Source organism: Nelumbo lutea, chromosome 7 (assembly GCF_056320005.1).
Source record: "Nelumbo lutea isolate HS-2025 chromosome 7, American lotus-T2T, whole genome shotgun sequence".
Classification (NCBI taxonomy): Eukaryota; Viridiplantae; Streptophyta; class Magnoliopsida; order Proteales; family Nelumbonaceae; genus Nelumbo; species Nelumbo lutea.
In genome coordinates, this window is record NC_142690.1 from 44,438,217 (window position 1) to 44,459,413 (window position 21,197).

General features: G+C 38.7%; 1 non-coding gene across 1 annotated transcript; it reads right to left on the bottom strand.

The window, feature by feature from the left end:
* Positions 1 to 12,661: 12,661 nt before the first annotated feature.
* On the bottom strand, positions 12,662 to 12,768 carry LOC148846219 (small nucleolar RNA R71). The gene has a single exon (XR_016102646.1). It is a non-coding gene; the product is annotated as a small nucleolar RNA R71 (small nucleolar RNA).
* Between the last annotated feature and the right edge of the window lie 8,429 nt (positions 12,769 to 21,197).

Genomic DNA, 21,197 nt, shown 5'->3' on the forward strand with positions numbered 1-21,197 from the left:
ATCTTGAACCAGTTTGTTTCAGATCTGAACCTGCGCAAATGGACAGAAGGTGTTCTACCCGATTTGCGCAGATATGGGTTTTGAGAAATTTGTTCCCAAAATTAATGGGCGAATAATCTAAAATTAATTTTATATAAACCTAATTATTATTTAGAACTGTTCTTTATGATTTTTTTGATTTATGGGTTGTTCGTACAAGAGGAGATCGAAATCTTGATTTGCGTAGGGAACCTATATTTTTGTAGGTTTTGGATTATATTGTTACATTTGGACTGTACAATAATTTTTTTTATTTTTTAGACTGAATATATAGGTATTCGATCTGATGTAATTATTAATAGAAATAGAATTTGGATTGAAGATGGCAACGCAGAAAAGGAGATTTCACAGAGAAGGAGCTTTCGTAGATGGGAGAATTACAATCTGCAATTTGCAGTTTAAGAAACTGCAAACTGTGATCTAACATTTGTTTTGCAGGATGGATTGTGCGAACAGCCCTGATTGACTGATTCTTGATTTTCTTTTATCAGTATTTAATTTTAGATTATTTTCTTGAATTAAAGATTTAATTAAAGATCAAACCCTAGACCCATTCGAACCAAGATTGGTTCAAACTGTTTGCACTGAATCTAGGGTTTAATCAAGGCTGAAAGTCAGCCCTAATTTTCCCACTAATTGGCCTGAGGATTGATATTTAATTAAAATGGTTAATTTGGCCCAACCTGTAATGGCCCAGTTTTAAATAGTTAAAATTGCTAAAAGCCCACTTAACCCATAAAGCTATATGGGCTGAACCATTTGGCCCACATACCTAGATAATATTAATGGTTAATATTATGGATTTAAAATGGGCTCCAAATGGGCCTTACAGATGATTAATTGATTGGATCAATTTATCCCTGCATGAGATGTATGGATGTGTGATATGCTACGTACATGGGCCATAAGTGCTTGGCCCATGCTCAATCGATAGTGGCTCTTGCGCACACCATGGCTGAATGCATATCATTGCCATGGTGTCCCTTTTGGTCATTGGATGGCCTTCCTCAGTGATGGGCCCCACACCTCATCAAGATGTTACGTGCGGAACCCTAGCTGATTTAGTCCCACCAAAATCTAGCTTTATGAAAGTTAGTGGGAGCCACTTTTGTTTGACCTAAAATTAGAACTAGCGCGTAATTAACTGTTCCCTCCAGCTAATATGAGTGCATGCGATAGGGAGATTCATATGATGAACTCTCTAAAGGCCTTCCATCATTAGCATGAGGATGGGTCCTTCAGTAATGAGGAAACACAGCAGAAAATGGGCTATCCATTTGCTGTTGGGCTTGTTTAAGTGTTTCTTAAGATGATAGGGGCGTCATAGACCGATGTGGGAGGGGCTTCACCAGAAAATGGGAACTCTCTCATGGTACCTTGGCGTTCATGAATATGATGGGTAAGCACTCACTGGACAGAAAGGTTTACCTGAAAATGGCTCTGAACCTTGTCTGACAGAGACCAAAGGGAAAACTCATATGATGAGTGGATATGATCCTTCACAGAAAGGTGGTGGGGTTATGCACTGAAATAGTTGGCTCCATGCACCCTATGTGATTTTCCCACATTTCTAGATATAACCCATAGTCTCCGTCACTGAGAAAGGAGGGAAATCTTAGAGATGAAAAAATGGAAATGGAACGTAGATTAAAATCCATATCTATGAAATGAACATGAATCAAATATGGTTGTGGACTGATGTTTGCTCTTTTATTAGAAAATGGCAAATGGATCATTTGCAAAATTTCTTAATGACAACAAGTTGAAGGGCCCAAACTATGCCGACTAGTATAGGAACCTTATGCTGGTCCTAGCTTCTGAAAACGTAGACAAAGTGCCAAGAATCCTGCCCCAGAGCGTCCGGGTGATAGGGATTCTGAGACCCGAAGGAGAGACTATCAGGAATGGGAGGAGAAAAACTCCCTTGCCCGGTGTTAAATCAATGCCCCCTTGGACAACCCAATATAGAGGTAGTTCGATCAGATCGAACTTGCCAAAGACATATTGGACAATCTTAGGATGATGTATGAAGAGCAGAATTGTTCTAACAAAAAATCTTGAAATAGTACATGACCGCACAAATGACCAAGGGCCAACAAATTCATGACCATTGTCTTCGGATGATGGGATATATCAATGAACTAGAGGCTCTTGGATCCGGGCTGGACCTTGCAACCCAGATAGATGCTATCCTTAATTCTTTGCCTCCTTCCTTTAATCTGATCATTATGAACTATAACATGAACAAGCTGAGTGTCAGCTTGCAAGAGCTCAGTAATATGTTGTAAAGAGATGAAGAACTTATTAGAAAGGATGAGCCAGTAGCTATGCTTGTTGAAGTTAGCAAGACAGGCAAGAGAAAGAGGAAGGCAAAGAAGCCTTAGAAGAAAGCCACTAAGGGCAAGAAGCAGAAGAAAGACAAGGCATCGGATGCCTGTCACTTCTACAAGAAAACCGGCCACTGGAAAAGGAACTGTCCTGCCTACCTGGAATCCAAGAAAGGTAATTTCAAAACTTGTGTTATAAAACCAATTTATTGTAGCTTCTATGTCTTGGTGTATTGACTCTAGGGCTTCAACTCATGCGTGTAACTCATTACAGGGGTTGAAGGTAAGCAGAAGGCTGAGTGAAGGAGAAGTCACACTCTATTTGGGGACTACTACAACTGTTGCAGCCACGACCATAGGAACCGTGGAGTTACTTTTAAGAAAAGGAACAATTGTATTGAAAAATTGTCTTTATGTACAAAATTTAAGGAGGAATTTGATTTCTGTCTCAAAACTGTGTGTAGATGGTTATTTTGTCTTCTTTAGTAATATGATTACTATTAAAAGAAACAACAGATTCATCGGGGAACTGGAGAACGGTCTCTATGTTCTACATCATTCTCTAGAAACTAACATAACCGAAACTACGTCGGCTGAAATCCCCAAGAAGAGAGCCCGTGATACAGTTAATCCCACGTGTCTGTGGCATTACCGACTTGGCCACATTGGTATTAACCGAATCACAAGGTTGATAAAAGATGGTCCTTTGGATTTTCTAGCTGTAGAAGATCTTCCCACCTGTTAGCTTTGCCTACAAGGCAAGATGATGAAACGGTCATTTAACGGTAAGCCTGAAAGATGTATAGGCACACTTGACCTAATACATACTGATGTATGTGGTCCCCTGAGTGTTAAGACACGGGATCAACACGTGTATTTCATCACCTTCACAGATAATTTTTCACGATATGGTTATGTGTACCTAATGAGACACAAGTCTAAATCCTTTGAAAAGTTCAAAGAGTTTAGACAAGAGGTTGAGAAATAGTTAGGGAGAGAAATTAAAGCCCTTCGATCAGATCGAGGTGGCGAGTATCTCTTTGACGAATTCAGGGACTACTTAAAAGAAAATGGGATAATATCACAATTAGCTCCTCCTGCTACACCGCAACTTAATAGTGTTTCAGAGAGGTGGAATAGAACCTTATTGGATATGGTCCGGTCGCTTCTCATACACTCAGAGTTACCCACATCCTTTTGGGTTTACACATTAGAGACTGCGATTTACGTGCTGAATCGGGTTCCAACCAAATCGGTTCCAAATACTCCATATTAACTTTGGACTGAAAAGAAACCAACTGTCAGACACTTGAAGATTTGGGGTTGTCCAACACACGTTAAAAAAACAAGTGCAGATAAGTTGGAATCCAAGACCAGCCATTGCCTATTTGTAGGCTACCCAAAAGGCTATGTAGGTTACCTATTCTATGACCCAAGTGAGCAGAAAGTGTTCTGCAGTCGAAATGTGCAATTCTTGGAAACCAATTACATCCTGTACACCCATCATCAGGAAGTTGTTCTTGATGATGAGAGCTCAAGAGTAGTGGGAGATGTGCCACAAGTTTCAGGTAGTGACCAACCTAGAAGATCCACTCGGGTATCCAGGCCACCAGTCTGTTATGGTTATGACCAAGATAGTTACCTGGTGGAAACCTTGACTAGTAAGGAGGATCCCGTGACTTACGCAGAAGCTATGTTGGACATAGATTCCCAGAAGTGGGAGGAGGCCATGAGAGTAGAGATGGACTCAATGGAGACCAATGGAGTCTGGACTCTAGTAGATCTGCCCTCCGGGGTAAAAGCAATCGATTTCAAATGGATTTACAAGAGGTAGAAGGGCCCCGATGGTAGGGTAGAGACCTTCAAAGCTCATCTAGTGGCAAAAGGGTACACTCAGAAAGAGGGCATCGATTATGAGGAATCCTTTTCGCTTGAGGCCATGATTAAATCAATTAGGATCCTGCTAGCTGTAGCAGCATACCATGATTATGAGATTTGGCAAATGGATGTCAAAACTGCATTCCTGAATGGCGATCTTACTGAAGATATCTATATGTTGCAGTCGCAAGGCTTTATTGCTGCAGGTCAGGAAAACATGGTATGTAAACTTAATAGATCCATTTTTGGACTTAAGCAAGCTTCTAAAAGTTGGAACATGCGCTTTGACTCTGCCGTCAAATCGTTTGACTTTGAGCAAAATCTGGACGAACCCTATGTCTATAGGAAGTATAATGGAAATAATGTTACCTTCTTGATTCTATATGTAGATGACATTCTACTCACTAGAAATGATGTAGGAATGCTAACTACGGTGAAAGTATGGCTTTCACAGCAATTCTCCATGAAAGATCTTGGAGAAGCCTCCTATATACTGGGTCTTCAACTCTATAGAGATAGATCGAAGCGGATAATAGGATTAGCCCAATCTACTTACATAAACAAAATAGTCAAAAAATATAACATGGAAAACTCCAAGAAATGAAATGTTCCTTTTGCCCCTTCTTGAAGCCTCTAGAATGGGGTGTATTACACCCCTCATGAACCTTCTAGAGTGCTCCCTCCTTCTCTTCAAGAAACTTCTAGGAGTTGCCGCCCCTAGCTCCCTTTGGGCTGCTATTTGGGCTACAACTTAGCTTGTTTTTGAGCTCAAGTGGGCTACACTCTAGGTTGTTATTTGGGCTAAAAATGGGCTGGGCCGAAATTTCCTTCTTGCTAGGCTTCTTCCCTTGGATTTTTCAAAGAGTTTCAATTGCTCTTCTTGGGCCGAATGAAATTCTCTTGCTCTCATGGCTAGGCCGGGCTGAACTTGATAAATTTTGGGTTTTCTTTTCTTGCTTTTTCCTTCTTTTTGTTGATTTGGCTCCCCCTGAAATCTTTCTTGCAATCAAGCTAAAATAGGGCAAAATTTAATTAAACCATCAAAAAATTTCATGCAAAAACCTCATAAAATATAGATAAATTGTAGGTTCATCAGTGTAATACAGCCCATTCTAGAGGCTTCAAGAAGGGGCAAGAGCCCCCTTGAAAAACTATATAAGGAGGCCTCTAGGAGGGGGGAGAGGTGTTCAATTGCTTGAGAGGAAGGCTCTCCCACTCTTAGAGGTTCGGCCACCTTGAGAGAAGAGAAGAGAAGAAGGCTAGGCGCAAGGAAGAAGAAGAAGAAGGGCTGAAGGAAGTTCAAGACAAGCAAGTTAGAAGAGAAGGTGAGTTCGAATTGAGGGTTTGTGATTCAAAGATCTTTTGTAATAAATCAATTGTAGTTTCATTCTCTTTTGATTCGAATTCAGTTTCTTTGTTATATTTTCTTTCTTCTCTCTCCTTTTTTTCCATTCTTCCTTGATGTATTTCAGCTTGTAAAATTTCAGTTCAGCAATCTAATTCTTTTTAATTCATTCAAATGGTCATGGATTGTACTTGAAGTTTCTTGAATAAGGGTGTTATTGTAGATTAATTCGGCCAACTAACCTTCAAAACTCAGATCTGAAGATCTAAGATTGCAAGATCTGAATTGCTTGAAAGAGAATTCAGATCTGCAATTTTCAGATTGGCCGAATTAACTTACAGCTTGGAATTCCTAGAGTGCTTGAGAGAGACTCTAGGAATTCAGATCTACTATTCAAGAACTGAATTGAGTGCAAGGTTAGAGATAACTTGCACAATTCAGTTGGTGATCAATTCAGATTTGAATTGATGCCTTAGAAGTGTTTGAAGAAATGCATGCATGGGGATTAGATTCTTGCTAGAGATAGAAGAACTGTCACTCATGCATAGGATGAACATGCGCTTGAGAGAGGCTGTTCATGACCTTGGGGTTTCACCAACCCAAGGCTCAATCATGATTTATTCGAATGATCCAAATTGATAGATTGCTGAATTCTGAGATTGACATTTACTGCTTACTCTTCTAACCTGATTTGAAGGCAATTGGGCCAATGATTTAGATAGATTTTAATTTAAGATTTTTTAGCTTTCATTAAAGTTTTGATTTATTTGTTGATCAGATAAGAAGTGCTCAATTTAGTATTGGTAATTGTTTCCTAAATCCTCGTGGGAACGATACTTCACTCACTACTTTATTACTTGAACGGCTAGTGCACTTGCTAGTGTCACAATGAGCCACACATCAAAAACCAAAAGTAGGAGGGCGCTTCCTAGTTGCTAAACCTAGTTTGGTGCCCCTCCTACTGTATTAGCATACTACCTCTCCTTAGAAAACACTAAGGCGTCTATCCATGAAGGGATAGGAAATCCATCATATGGACGCCCAAGATTGCGCAATAAAGGGGGGCGAATTTCAAAAAAAATTTTCTTTCCCTTCAACTAGGAATCGAATTCCCTGTTTAGAAAATCATATTTTCAATGATCATTTTTGAATCATAAACTGAACCAGATCTGAACCAAAAGAAGGGAGAGAGATAATAACTGATACAGAGAATTAATATCTCTCAATGGAGGTGTTCACACCCAAGGTAGAAACCAAAATTTGCTCCCACTAAAGATGGCGCAGTGCAAGGTGGAGCAGAATCAGCAGTGTCCTTCCTAAGAACCTGATTCTTCCAAAGAATCACCTTGACAGCTTATGAATACAACTCCTACCAATCTTTTCTCTAAAAAATTGGAATCAAGATCCAATCTTGATTTCTCCCAAGGAATGGAGATCGAACTGCTATAGGCGGCGGCTGTAGGAAGGAGGCGGCTAAAGAGAATTTGCAGGGTGCAGAATTCTCTCTTCTGTGATCTCAGCTCTGAAGACAAGACTGCCGGTTGTCTGTTGTGTTGGCTCAGCTCCTAATCCCATTAGGAGTTGCAAACCCAAATCATATATGGATTAGAAGTCCCTTTAAGATAAGGGATAACCCTTATCTTATCTGCAGATTAGATCAACTAGCTCCTAATCTAATTAGGAAGTTTCCAAATCTAAATATCATTTAGATCTTGGACTCTCTAAATAAATAGGGTGTGGGCCCAATCCTATCAGCTGATCTTATCACAGAATTCGCCCCTTAAAGACTAATCAAATTAACCCAGTTTGAAATGGGCTTAAGGCCCATTTAGGGTTATATATTCATTAAGCCTTCCAAACTGCTGCCCAGTTGGGCTTCCTTGTATGGCGTGGGACTCAAACATTGATCTACACATCAGCCACATGGGTTCAGCCCAGCCTTTGTTACAAGGCCTGGCCGAATACATTTTTATGGACAGTGCACCCCCTGAAACCCATTAGATGGGCTCTATGGGCCCAACAATTACTCTAAGTGGTCCCTGGGCCAAGCCACCTTATAACACTCAGGGACTATGGGCAGATGCAAGATTAGCCCATCAGGTATTATCCTCAATGGTCTTACACTTAACCTCTCAGCCCATAATGATCATACACTGCCCGACAAGAGAGGACCTCTCCCTCGGCTGCAAGGAACAGTGTTGCACTCTCTCAAGTATGGATCCCGGGAATTAAAACCTTTTGCAAATCATTTCAAAACCATAATATATATACTTTTATATCTCATATAAAATATATTTTGCAAAACAAATCTCAACGATTGAAATCGGCTGCCGGCAATCTTGGTTTCCATCAGTGAGAGTGCATCCCCGATCATTACCTTTGTCCGACAAAGGGGCTGATCCTGTCACTATGATCACCCACTCAGATGAATTCTCAGACTGTCCCAACATACCCAGGTTTTAACCCCCGCTAAGGATCTCACTGATTGGTACATCAAAGACATCCCAATCCAACACCTAGTGTAGTATCATAATCGAGTCTAGGGGTCGGGTGTAACTTTCCAGTTTTGCCCATCAATCTCCAAGGTCCAGGGCAATACTGGAAATCTGGTCCAGTTCAAAGATTCAATTAATCCTACACTGTGTGTGCCTAGCGTCTCACCTTGGTAGCTGAGACAAGCCACCCCAACCAACTTGGTGGCACCACAGTGTCAGCCTTGTCAGGATAGGTCTCCCCAGACCGACCCACTGGCTGTGAACATTCTAAACTAACACGAGTCTCATTAAGTATCCAGTTTAAGAGCATTACACAGAAACATACAAAGGGAACATGATTCAAATATGCACTTTTATTAATTTACAATAAATTCATAAAGTACATCAATTTGACTGAAGCTAAGGGCATACAAAACTATCTAACAATCCACTCATTCTTTTCATCCTTAACTAACCTTAGCCACCCTTAACTGCTAAATCCTCACCTTCCATCCTTTCTAATCTCCACCATCCATTCTAGGGCACTCTCTTTTAAGCATTCTAACCCTAGGGAGCCACCTAACTTCTAATCTTCACCATTCAGCCTTTAGCCATTAAATCTCAGCCCTACATAATATTAGGTTTCCTCTCCTTTTCTTTTCAGCTTCAGCATCACCTTAGAACAATCCTAGCCCTTCATTCTAAAGCCTAGGGTGTCCATATTTCTATAAAAAAACCTAGCTGCAACCCCCCTCTTTCTCTCAAATCCCAATTTTATCCACCATTCTATATAAAAAAGACCCCAAGGGCCCTAAAGAAGGCGTTGGTCAATTCACCCAGTTACAAGGCTATGGTTTCTTCAGGAGTTCAAGGATTATAGAAAGGGGAGGACACCCAATTCTTGTTAGGAGGGGTTCTTGCAAGCTGTTCAATCAATCTGCAACTACTGCCACTGGACCTGATCAACCATTCTTTTCTTTTCTGTTATTTTATTTCTGCAATCTTTTATATTTAATTCTTATTCATTTCTCTATTTTGTATATCTGAATTTGTTCAGTTCAAGGCTAAGGTGTCTCGAGGGGTTCAAGGGTTGTAGAAAGGATAGATGCTCGGTTCTTGTCAGGAAGGGTTTCTGCAAGCTGTCTGGCCGATCTGCTCCCACCATCGGAACCGGATTCTAGATCATTTTTTTAAATTTATTTCTTTTATTTCCTTTGTAGATTCCCATACTTTATTATATTCTGATTTTTATTTATTGTCTTGTTTAAACAAATTTGATTTTCCAGATTTGTTTCATTATTTCTTCTTTTTTGTTTTATTACTTGATCCATTATCTCAGTCAAATTATTGTTTCTCTTTGATTTTGTAGGACGTAATAGGAAAGGTGAGGTACCGGAGCATTGTGGGACTGCGGGACGGAAGAGAAGAGAAGAGAATCTGGATTGCGTTGCAGGTGTAATCGTTCCATTTTATTTTTAATTTTCTTAATTTTATTTTCAAATTCTTTTTTTATGGAATAGTGATTTTTGAATTTTTAATTAATTTTCTTTAAAAAATCTAATGTATTTTTTATTATTATTTTTTTGTGTTTTCTTTTATTAAAAAAATCATTTATTTTATTTTATTTTATTTATAGCTGCATAATTTTCTTTTGTTTATTTTATTTTCGGTTTAATTTTTTCGAATAGCCATTTTCTTGTTAGAATTTATTTTGGTAGTAGTTAATTTCGTTTTTAAGCATAATTATTTCTTTTATTTCCTATTTTTCATAATTACTTGTTGTTTATTTAATTTCTTTTTTTTATTTTTTAATTGAATAATTAATCATTAAATAGGAAATTATTTAAATTTTTGAATTTGAGTTTAAATTTCGAATTTGAATTTAAATTCAAATCTGAATTTGAATTTCAAATTTGAAAATTTGAATTTAAAAAAATAAAATAAAATAAAATAAATATTTTAAAAGTTTTACATTTGCATTCCAACATTTAGGGTTTCATATTCTAGAGCATGCATAATATAGGTTTATTTAATTGCTGAAACTATTTTGTTAGTTGTGAATGTGCTAGGTTTCTTTTTATTTTAATTGCTTCTTGTGCTTAGTTTATTTTATTCTTTTATATTATATTACTGAATTGCATTTTAGAAATAATTGTTCATGCATTGTAGTTAGTTGCATTCATTTTGTGTTCATTTTCTCTTTCCATTAATCCATTTTAAGGGCATCTAAATTAAATAAGATAAGGTGGGGATTTCATCACCCTTCCTTGGCCCAAAAATCACCACCTTTCACATGCAGTTCACCGTAACCCTAATTTAAAATTTGGATAGCAAGATCCTTTAGGGAAGCCTTACACTTGGTTCAAAGGTGTGCTGAATTTTAGGAAAGCTTGTAACTATTTTCCATAACCGGCGGTTGGTGTCTAAGGAAAGAGGTTAAATGGCTAGTTTAAGAAACCCTAGGTCAGCTGATGAGAATAAAATTTATCATATTTTTATCCCCAAATATTCAGTCTTTTATACTGAATTAATACTTGTTTGGATTCCTATTTCTTGTATTTCGATTCAGGGCATGAAAGAAGGCATCAGGAGAAAAGCAAGGCAAATCGGATGATTTTTCACAATTTTGGCACCATTCAGTAATCTGAGCCTAACTCTCGTATCCAATATCCGATTGGGCTGATTCAAGACTCACTGGAAAGATAAGGGAGGAAACTACAACTTTCATCTTTTGGGATTTTGCAGATTCGGCCTACATCGAAGTCACATCCGGGCCTGAAGTCGGGGCATATTCGTAGTTAGGCCTAATTCGCAGCTGAAGCCCAACTTGCAGGAAAGACTTGCAGCAGCCCAATTCGTAGAGGAAGCCTAATACGAATGCAAGAATAAGAAATTGAGAAGAATTCTACCAGATTTAAATTTGTGATGTAATCCTAGAAAGATAAAGAGATTGAGCTCATTAGATAAAGAGATAAGAGTAGGATTAGACTAGGACTTTCTATTTTTGAAGATAAACTCCAAGGAGTTGGAGACCACCCCCTCCCCTTTATGCTATATAAAGGGATGCGGGGGGGGGGGGGCGGACTAGAGAGGTATCAAGAAGGAAGTAGAGGAGCAACCAATCTATCAAGTAAGAAGACTGCAAGAAGGGGGTGGCGGCAAGGAGAAGAGGAAATCTCAGCTCCAAGGGCGACACCATGAGTTCTTTCTTTCCTCTTGTTTGCTTTATTTCCTCTAGTATGAATTGATTTATTTATAGCTTGGGCTGTGGAAAACCTAATCATAATAATGAATATATTTTTATTCTGATTTTTTCAAGATCGTGATTTCCATATAGTCTATGAGTTATCTTTCTTAATGCTATTAAGAGTGACCATCTCTTAATTGATTAGGTTTATGTGAATGAATCGAGAGAGGAATTCATATAGCAGACCAAATAATTCATGGTGTGAATTGAATGGTATATAGGGGTATATACACATGATTCATCTGAATGTAATAGTTTTTCCTTAAACTTAATGCATTTTTATCTTGAAAACTCTAGTCGAGAGATCGAGGGGTTACCTAATAGAAGTAGTTATGATATATCTTGAGAAAGAATATTGAATAAAATTGGAAAAACTTCAGCTTATGGGAATGACAAATTATCTTGGATAATCTCATCTATTGCTATTCATTGGAATGGTTAGGCAGACCAAAGGTCCTAGCGAATTCAGTCAATCATTGCATACTTCAGTATTGGTACTCTTGCTCTTGTTTTCTTTTTTCTGTCTTTCAGTAGCCCTTACTCTTAAGTCTGAAATTCGATTGTCCAAATAATTAGGGAAGGCTGTAGTTCTAATACTTATTTTGTTAAATCCTCGTGGGAACGATATTTTTATACTACTTGATAACTAGTGCACTTGCTAGGGTTATAATCATAGCTACCAAGTTTTTGGCGCCGTTGCTGGGGATTTAATCCTAAAATAATATTAAAGCTTGTTAACCTTGGTTAATTTGGATTTTTTATTTCTGTTTCTATTTTTTATTTTTATTTAATTTGTTCAAATTCTAGTTGTGTTTAGATTCACTAGTGCATGACACACACTAGACAAGAAGGACTAGCACGATTCGATCCTAAAATAGAGAGGACCCTTTGCTTGTTGCAAAGAGCCAACATAGGCAAAACAAGAGAGGAGGTTGAAATTGGCGAACCAACAATAGAAGTTGAGGAAGAGATGGCAGAAGCAAATCGCACCCTTTTGGACTACGTCTGTCCAACCATTGATGGAGCTACTTCCAGTATTTGCAAGCCCAAAATTCTAGCCAACAATTTTGAAATCAAGCCTACAATCATTCAAATGATTCATACAAGTATTCAATTTAGTGGGTTGCCAAGTGATGACCCTAATGCACATATTGTTAACTTCCTGGAAATATGTGATACATTTAAACATAATGGAGTTAGTGATGATGCTATTAGGCTGAGATTATTTTTGTTTTCATTGCATGATAGAGCTAAAGATTGGCTTAACTCACTCCCTGTAGGGAGTATCACCACTTGGAATGACCTGACCCAAAAATTCTTGGCTAAGTATTTTCCACCCTCTAAAATAGAAAAATTAATTAATGATATCACTACTTTTGCTCAATTAGAGAGGGAATCTCTGTATGAAGCATGGGAATGATTCAAGGAGATCCTTAGGAAGTGTCCTCACCATGGGATACCAACTTGGCATCAAATTCAAACCTTTTATAATGGTATTACCCCCTTTAATCGTTCTATTATTGATGCAGCTGCAGGTGGCACAATCCTGAGAAAAACACCAGAGGAAGCTTATGATCTAGTGGAAGAGATGGTGTCGAACAGCTACCAGTGGAGTAATGACCGAACTGATCGAAGAAGGGGAGTACACCACATCGATTCCCTTGCAGCCATATCTGCTCAACTTGCTAGTCTGAATAAAAAATTTGATACTTTTAATATTGCAGCAATGAATACATCATCTAGCATCCCATGTGATTTCTGTGGTAAAAAATGACATACTAATTCTGACTGTCCATTAGGTAATCCTTTTGCTTCACATGAGCATGCTAATTTTATCTCTCATACTGGCAAGCCGAATTTCAACCCCTACACAAACACATACAACCCAGGGTGGAGGAATCATCCAAATTTTTCATGGAACAACAACCAACAAAAAACACCCATGGGATTCCAACAATAGTCGCCCCCACAAGAAAATAAGAGTAATTTGGAAGAAATGATTTCTAAGTTCATCAATGCTACTGAAGCAAAGCTCCAAGAACATGATAAGAGATTCTTAAGTCAAGAAGCATCAATCAAGAACTTAGAAGTCCAAATGGAGCAAATTGTGAATCTATTATCGGAAAGAAAGGAGGGACAACTGCACAGCAATACGGAGAAGAATCCAAGGGAGCAAGTAAATGCCATAGCTTTGAGAAGTGGGAAGACAATTGGCGAATCCCAGAATGATGACAAGGAAGCTAAAGTAGTCGATTCACAAAAGGAGACTAAAGGGAGTACACCTAAGCTGAATTTAGATGCTATTAAACTTCCTCTCCCCTACCCCAGAAGAGTCTTAAAAGCTAATTTGGATAAACAATTTGAAAAATTTTTAGATGTAAAAATATTCATATTAATCTCCCTCTTCTTGATCTATTGTCACAGATGCCAAAATAAGCCAAACACTTGAAAGAGGTGATGTCAAATAAAAGGAAGTGGGAGGACTGTGAGATGGTGAAGCTAAACGAAGAGTGCTAAGCCATTCTTCAAAATAAAGTACCCCCAAAGCTTAAGGATCTAGGGAGTTTTTCTATACCTTGCACCATAGGGAATGCTGAATTTGAGAAAGCTTTATGTGATTTAGGTGCTAGTATAAATTTAATGCCTTATTCTATTTTTGAAAAACATGGATTGCATGAACTGACACCTACTACTATTATCCTGCAATTAGCTGATAGAAGCATTAAATATCCTAGGGGAATAGTAGAAGATGTTTTAGTCAATGTGGGCAATATTATTATTCATGTTGATTTCATTGTGTTGGATATGGAGGAAGATAGGACAATGCCTTTGATTTTAGGGAGACCTTTCCTTACTACTAGTAATGCTTTAATTGATGTGCGAAAAGGTCTACTTACCCTTAGAATCAATGGTGAAGAAGTGGTGTTTAGTGTATTTAAAACCATGAAATATCCCAACACAATTGAACATGAAATTTATGCAATCGATGGCATTAATGTTGGCGCAGCTGAAATTAACGCATCTAAATTAGATGATCCTTTAGGAAGTTGCATTCTTAACTCTTGTAAAAATGTGTATGTTTTGGATGAAGAAATTAAGGAAGTTTTGAACTGTTTGGAGGCCAGCCAAGAAGGGTTCAATCCTAGACAAGGTAATAAGAGACCGTTACCCTCTGTTTTGTAGGCCTCTATTCCAGATTTGAACCCGCCCATGATGGATGAAAGGGGAGCACACCGAAAGCTGCAACCATGAGAGATAGAGGATCCGATTCGTGATTATTAAAAATAGGGAAGTTTGTTTTTCCTTTTTCTTTTTGTTTCTACATTTCTAGTTTAGTTTTTCTGCCCTTTCTTTGCATTTAACCTCACATTGGGGACAATGTAAGTTTTAAGTGTGGGGGAGGGGATTTAGGATTTAGGTTAGAATTTAGGTTGTGTTAGGTTGTGTTTTTCTGCATCAAAAAAAAAAAAAAAAGACTCAACTCTTTTGGAATCAATTGAAACAATATTCTGGGAAAATTCTTGTGGACCTAGTAATGAGGTACAATTAAGAAGTACACGACCTATCTGAAGCCATTTCCAGTTAAACTAGTCCTAAATTTAGGTATAAGTAAATAGGGTGAATATTTTTGGTAGGATGGAGCATAAAATGCACCTACTAGTCAAGTAATTCAATAGTAGGATGGAGCATAAAATGCACCTACTAGCTAGCAGTTCAAACAGTAGGACGGAGCATAAAATGCACCTACTGACCAAGTAATCCTAAAAGTGAGATGGAGCATAAAATGCACTCACTTCCACCAAAAAGAAAAAAAAAAGAGAGAGATGAGATAAAAAGGTTTTCCCTAGTTTACTACCTAGTTTGTAGTAGCAAGAATTGGATTGACTGATGAATGAGTCATGTGTGACTTGGTTGTGTTGATTCAATGGTTTGCAATAGTTAACCTAGAATATTTGTGGAGAAAGATGAAGGATAGTTGAGTTTAACATTTAGTAGGCTAGCTAGTTTGTTCCTGTTTTATTTTTGCTTGAGTCTTGTCTTGCCTGAGGACAGGCAAAGTTTATTAGCCCCACCTCTTCTTACCTGGCCAACCAAAGGAAGTGGTGTAATTCCAAGTGAACCTAAAAGGATTCACATTGGTTGAACCACTAGTTTAGGAAACCCTAGGTTAGCCCTAGGTGGTGTGGTTGATTTGCTTGCATTTTTTTAAAAATTTTAAAAATTCATATTTGAAATTAAATTTTAGGAATTTAAATTTCAAAATCTGAATTTGAATTTAAATTTTGAATTGAAAAAAAAAAGAGAAAATCAAAAAAATTAAAAATTAAAAACACGAAAAAAGAAAAAAAATAAAATTTGAGTTTAAATTTCAAAATTCAAATTTGAATTTAAATTTCAAAATTCAAATTTGAAATTAAAATTCAAAATTTAAATTTCAAATTTCAAAAAGAAGAAAAAGGGGGTCAAAACAAAATTGGAAAAAATGAATTCAGTGGCCAGAGTTTTGTGGAATGAGAAACTATTTCCAACTTGAGCCATAGATAGATTGGAACCATGTGTCTCGACAACTAGACAAGATCTATCACGTTCTATCAGTGCAAGCCCGGCCCATCATTTAAGCCAGCCCTATGGTGGGCCCATGTCAACCAATCAGTCTAAACCAAGTACATGCAGCCAACAGATTTTTCCAAACCGATGCTAAACCATTCTTTAATCCATATAACCCTAGGTGGAAAAATCAGCCCAAACTCACTTATAGGGCCCAAGCCCAAGAAACCCCTATTAGATGTGCACACTCAATGGTTTGAAGCTCAGACTCACTGGGAGTAAAATGATTATCTTGGGACTCAATCAGCTCAACCATGTCAAACCTATAGACAGTCCCAATAGTACCATCCATTTAACTCCATGGGTCAGAAATTTCAGACACTACAAGGGCAGAGCCCATTCTAGTAGATGTATCCTAGGAACCAATCGGCCCAAGCTTATCAGACTTACCCACAACCTCCTCAGACCCGTATAGTAGATGACCAATTCATGCAACTTCAGCAGCTGATCCTAAATCAGCAGTAGTCCATCGATAGATTAGAGAGCCGAATAGGACAACTAATCAAAGTCAAGAAGTGGAGAGAAGTAGGACAACTACCAAGTCGACTATTTTTGAATCCTAGAAATCAGCCATTGGGTTTTCCTCCAAAACAAATTCAACCACCTCCTAAGAACCCTTAGCCTAAAAATACCAAGGCTATTACAACCTCAAGGAGTGGGAGGATTTTAGAGGACCTATGTGAGAAAAGGAGAGTTAGTGACAAGGAGCAAGAAGACCCTAAGTTGGGGGAAGAAGAAAAAGGAAAGAAAACTTTAGAAAATGAGCGTATAGTGAACCTACCCGTAGTTTCCTTTCCAATTGCACTCATAGTTAGGCCAGTGCAAAAGAAGAAAGAGACTCACAATGAGGAGAGCAGGGAAGTCCATATTAACTTCCCTCTCCTCGATGTGATCTAACATGTCCCGAGTTATACCAAGTTCTTGATAGAGTTGTGTACTCAAATGATGGAACCACGATCGGCTCCACAAAAAATGATGATCTCGTCAGATGTTAGTGCATCTCTCCTAAACCAACTTCCCCAAAAAATGAAAGACCCTGGTGCTCCGATCATAAGCTATGTCATCTCTGGAATCACCTTCGATTGGGCCCTATTGGATCTTGGGACCAGTATAAATCTACTTACATCCATTTATGACAGGTTCAGGATCAGTAAGTAAAAACCTACCTTGGTAATTCTACAACTCGCTGATTGGTCAGTCAAGACTCCTCGAAGTGTTATTGAGGACGTCATTGTCAGGGTAGAGGGTTGTCATTTCCCATTGGATTTTATCATCCTAGACATGACCCCAATCGAGGAACTGAACCATATCCTAATAATCTTAAGATGTTCATTTCTAGCAATGGCCAATGCTAATACAAATTGTAAATTGGGAGAAATGGACATTTTATTAGGGGAGCAGAAAGTCCAGTTAAACGTTTTTAGTGCCTCTAAGTATCCAAACCTAGGGGAAGATGAATGCAAGGGGGAAATAGTGGACAATCTTTTAGATCCCCTGCCTCCGCCGTGGTTAGCCCAATCTGAACCTTGTTTGTCGGAAGATGAAAGTGAGCCAGAGAGTTTAGATGATGAAAGTGCGTGAATATGTCCAGATAAAGACGTTATACTTAGCACTGGTTGGGGGGCAACCCAACGTAGTTTTTAGTGTTTTTGCTTTTAGGATTTCTTTTCTTGATTCGAAACCAGGTGGTAGACCTTGAACCCCTCAAGAAAACCCTATTCATTGCTCCCTTTGGCCCATATCCTTTTAGCATCATTCTAGTCATGCCATTAGGGACAATGACATTTAAGTTGGGGGGTGGGGAAAGAGAGAGAGAGAAAAATAAAAAAAAAATTGAGAAGATAAGCCTTTAAATATGTAGAATTAAAATTTCACTAAAAATTTTAAAATTTTTTTCTATTAAAAGAGATTCCCAAACACAAGAAGTTGAGGAAACTGATAAAAGAATATTGAATTTTGTAGAAATTGGTAGCAAGTAATTGGAGTCAAAATTGGTCTCATTTGAATATTGTCGAAACTGTTTAAAAATTGGAAAATACTCCCAAGTTTGCCCTTGCCAAGATAAGAAGAGAAAGATTGAGAAATTAGATAAAAAATTTTCAAATTATTAGAAACAGGGGACTGCCCTGAATAGTGTTGCGCAAAAAAAAAGGAATAAAAGGTCAATGAACACCCTAGACTTAGTAACTAGGTCTCCTCACCTAAGTCAAGTGTCAAGATTCGCATCAAATAGAAAAGGAAATGCTAAAGACACTTACCTAACACTTAGTAATTGGATCTCTTCACCTAAGGCAAGTGTCGAGATTTGCATCAAACAGTGGAAGGTAACAATAGAAATAAGTATGCAAATCATGTTCAGGGGTAGAAATCCACTTTCAAAAATTGATAAGAAAAATATGTCTGATTTTAAAATCAATCTCAGATTATCAAGATAGTCGCAATTCGAATGGTAAATAAGATTTTTAAGCCAAGTTTCTGTAACATTCAAAGAAAGACGATTTTACAACATAAGCCTAATACCGATCTATATAGAGTTTGAGAATGCTGGAATCAGGATGCTTGACTATTTCTGTCAAGGAGGATCTTGATATGGGAAAGATCTCTATGATCAATGTAATTTTAAGGCTACATTGCTAAGGGACTAGCAATGTTTAAGTTGGGGGGAATGATAACTCTGCATTTTGATGCCTTAAGGGCCTCAACTCAAGGGTATTTTCGGCCTTAGAATAGTCAAAATATGTCCTTTTCCCAGTTAAATGCAATGTTATGGCCTCTAAGGCTCTGCAAATTCTAGGGAAAACTAGGAAGTTTTCATGGCTGAAATGCAGATTTTTGGAAGCTGGTGTGAAGTCCAACTAAGAGAGGGGGTGCTTTTGTGAAAAAATGAAAGCAGGAGGGCACCTCCTAGCTGCTAAACCCAGTTTGGCACCCTGCTACTGTATTAGCATGCTCCCCACGACTTAGAAAACCCTAAGGCGCCTTTTAACCCATTCTTTTCACTCTTAACAAACCTAGCCACCCTTAACTACTAAAATCCCCACCTTCCATCCCTTCTAATCTCCACCATCCATTCTAGGGCACTCTCTTTTAAGCATTCTAACCCTAGGGAGCCACCTAACTTCTAATATTCACTATTCATCCTTTACCCATTAAATCTCATCCCTACATAATATTGGGTGCCTTCTCCTTTTTCTTTTCAACCTTAGGATCACCTTAGGACAATTCTAACCCTTCATTCTAAACCCTAGGGTGTTCATATTTTTGCAAAAAAACCTAGCCGCCACCCTCTTCTTTCTCTCTAATCCCAATTTTATCCACCCTTCTCTATAAAAAGGACCCCAAGGGCCCTAAAGAAGGGGTTGGTCAATTCACCCAGTTACAAGGCTAAGCTTTCTTGAGGAGTTCAAGGGTTGTAGAAGGGGACGATGCCCAGTTCTTGTAAGGAGGGGTTCCTACAAGTTGTTCAACCAATATGCAACTACTACCACTGGATCTGATCAACCATTCTTTTCTTTCCTTTATTTTCTTTTCTGTTATTTTTATTTCTACAATTTTTTAGATTTAATTCTTATTCATTTCTCTATTTTGTAGATCTGAATTCGTCTGATTTAAGGCTAAGGTATCTCGAGGGGTTCGAGGGTTGTAGAAAGGACGAATGCCCGATTCTTGTCAGGAGGGGTTTCTGCAAGCTGTTTGGCCGATCTGCAGCTACTGCCACTGGAACAGGATTATGGATTGTTTTTTTTAATTTATTTCTTTTATTTCCTTTGTTGATTCCCATACATTATTATATTCTCACTCATTTACTATGTTAGTAGTTGTTTGAGAAACAATAAAAATTACAAATGTTTAAACTGGTGTTCCGGGGTGTTTAACAACACGCTTCTAGACACACCAGTAGGAACACACGCTAAGCATTGAGCCGAAGGTGAACTTTGCTTCATTCATTCATTACTTCATCAAAAAACTGCATTCATTTGTAATACATCTGGAGATTCTCTGAGTTCCACATCCGAGGGACGGGCCTTCGATTTAATTTCTCCAGCCGAAATGTGTCAGGGTTGAGTGCTTTCTTAATCCAGTAGGGTCCTTCCCAGTTGGGACCCATCTTTCCCACTCCTTGTTCGGGGACCAAGACCTTTCTGAGGACAAGGTCTTCCTCTTTGTAGTGCCTTTCATTCACCCTGGAGTTATGGTAGTGGGCCACTCGCTGCTAATAGGAAGCCACCCTAATTTGTGCTTGTTCTCGTGTTTCTTCCAACAGATCTAGGTTCACTCTAAGTGCCTCATCATTCTCGGCCTCATTATACCCTTTGATCCGAAGTGTTGGTTGGTCGATCTCTACCAGAATCACTACTTTTGTACCATAAGTCAAGCCGAACAGGGTCTCTCTCCTACGACTGTCCAAGGTGAGGTTTGGTATGCCTAGAGAACATTGTGCAGTTCATCAGCCCATAGGCCTTTAACTCTATGCAACCTAATCTTCAATCCATCCAAGATGGTTCTATTCGTAACCTTGGCTAGGTTGTTCATTTGGGGGTAGCCTATCGAGGTGTACTATTGTCTGATGCCAAGGGAGGTGCACCATTCTTGAAACATAGTATCATTGAATTGCTTCCTGTTGTCAGTGACAAGCATATGGGGGAGGCCGAAGTAGCAAATGACGTTTCCCCAAAAGAAATTCAGGATTGCTTTCACCGTAATGGTGGCTAATGGTTCGACCTCTACCCACTTGGTGAAGTAGTCCACAGTGACAACTAGGTATTTCCTGCCCCTTGTTGCTTGAGAAATGGGCCGAGGAGGTCCATTCCCCACTTGGCGAAGGGCCAGGGACTATTGAGAGCCAAGAGGGTTGTGGCTGGTTGATGGTAGAGGTTAGCATGTCTCTGACATTGATGGCACCTTCGCACCAGCTCAGCTGCATCCTTGTGATGAGTTGGCCAGAAATATCCCTGTCTTAGTGTTTTTTGGGTTAGGGCTCGGCCACCAAGGTGGTTACCACAAATTCCTTCGTGAATTTCTTGGAGCACATACTCGCCCTCCCCCTAGCGGAGGCATCAGAGGTAAGGTGAGGTGAAGGATCTTCTGTACAATTTACCCTCCAGCAGGGTGTAGTGTGTTTCCTGACATCAGAGCCTTTTGGCTTAATTCCTATCATCTGCCTACCTTCCCCTTAGTAGGAAGTCGATAATGGGGTCCATCCAAGATGGTTTGTTCCTTATAGGGAGGATTTGGATGTCTTCTGTAGAGGGCCGAGGTAATCTTTCCACACGCACAGT